The sequence below is a fragment of the Populus euphratica genome, unplaced genomic scaffold (genome assembly GCF_000495115.2).
Source record: "Populus euphratica unplaced genomic scaffold, PopEup_1.0 scaffold755.1, whole genome shotgun sequence".
In the NCBI taxonomy this organism is placed as follows: domain Eukaryota; kingdom Viridiplantae; phylum Streptophyta; class Magnoliopsida; order Malpighiales; family Salicaceae; genus Populus; species Populus euphratica.
The window spans coordinates 45,053-47,052 of NW_011500629.1; positions in this window are offsets into that span (position 1 = coordinate 45,053).

The window sequence follows — 2,000 nt, forward strand, 5'->3', positions numbered from 1 at the left end:
AGACCCACATTTAAAATAAAATTTTACCACAAATTAAAGTTATCTTATATTATTAGATATGTTATTATAAATCATACTATAGTTAAGGTGTTATTGATACTTCAAGTGCAAAATGATGATGTAAAACCTTAATAAAAATGCACTTTTAAGTACTAATCATTGTATCCTGAAAGTATATTGTTTTAACCCTATAATAGATATAGTGAGTGTAATTAATACCTTAAAAATAGTGATCTTCACGCCTTAAAGCCTATTTTTTATACCTTGATTGTTATATTTATGTGCTTTGGAATTTTTTATTTTTTTATTTTTTTATTTTTTTGTAATGGATAGGCAATAACAAATTGATTATTTATTAGGTTATACCATTAATCCTATTCACAAAATTCAAGAGCACATTGATTATATATATCATTGAATAAGTAAAGTAGCTATGAGTGGGGTTTACAAGTTTCTATATGGAATATCAAATGTTAATTGTTCTCAATTCTTTGACTAAAGAATGGATGTTAGTACGATTATCGTTGGAATATAGGTTGGAATCCTTATATTTCAACAATCTTGCTGATGAAATGCTACTTAAGAGAGAACATCAATATACCAAAAAGGGTATACGATACATTAGAAGAAGCTCAAGTCATTTGGATGCATCTATTAAATTCATTCCGTGGTTCAAATATAATGAAATTTATGAGATAACTTTGATGAAGTAGATGATGTAATTAGAGACCCTAATTATGTATCTGCAATATAAAATAATTCTAAAATTTGTTATTTGATTAGTACTTAAAAGTGTATTTTTATCAAGGTTTTATATCATTATTTTGCACTTGAAGTATCAATAACTCCTTAACTAAAGCATGTTTTATAATAACATATCTAATAATATAAGATACCTTTAAATTATGGTAAATGTTCATTTTAAATGCAGGCCTATCACATAAATGAAAGGATTAATTGATGATTTTAAGAACTAAAATTGAAAGGACAAAGAGATAGCCAAACTTAGAAAAGAGATGCTGGTCCAGTCCAAACCGGAATGCTATTTGGTAATTAGGTTATATCTGGAGCTGTAGATCTCAGATTTAGGTCTACCTTAATGGATGGAAAGGTAAGACATAGGCCTATAATTTTTATATGGAGGTTTGGTTTAAAAAAGGTAATTTCAAGTCCAAATTGTAGCAACAACAAAAAAGTCTGGATCTGTCCTACAACCCAAACACTATTCAGTGTTCAGCTCATATTTAGAGTTCAAGAAATCCAAATGACATCCATTTGTTTTTTTGGAAAACTAAAACAATTTCCTACAACTTTTATGTAGAGGTCTAGTTCAAATTCTACGTTATCAATGATGTTTTACGCAAACAAGAAAAAATAAGGATTGTCACCAAGTCAAGAGTTGGCCACCCACTCATCAATTAGTCATCAAATCAATAATTCCCAATTCAATTTTAGCTTATAAAAGGAGGTATTTACCATACATTTAGGCATGTTGGTTTCTAGATGAAGATCATACCCTTGTTTTCTCTCTTTGTATTGCTTATGTTTTGCTTTTATTAATATCAAGTTTATGCCTTTCATTTCCTTTCCTTTACTTAGTTAACTTTTATCTTATTTATGTTCTTATTTTGTTTATTTATTTTTCTTTCTTTCATTATGTCTAGCTAAGTTAATTATGTCAAGGTGAAAAGGTTACACTAATGGTGTAAGAATAAGTATAATGTAAACTTAATATGGACTTTAATGTTTGATACTAACATGTTTTGTATTTATTATCTTGTTCACATTTAATACTTTGCTTGTTAAATTGTTAATCTAGACTTATATTGTATAACACTTGATACAATAAATAATTGGTACTTTCATAGCCTATTATATTGTATAGTATAACCGACACCTAAACTATAAAAAAAACTTGATTTGTTGTTAACATAAGTTATAATCATGAATGCCTGACAAGATTTACAAGTATTAGCATTATTCGAATAAGATAACTAATG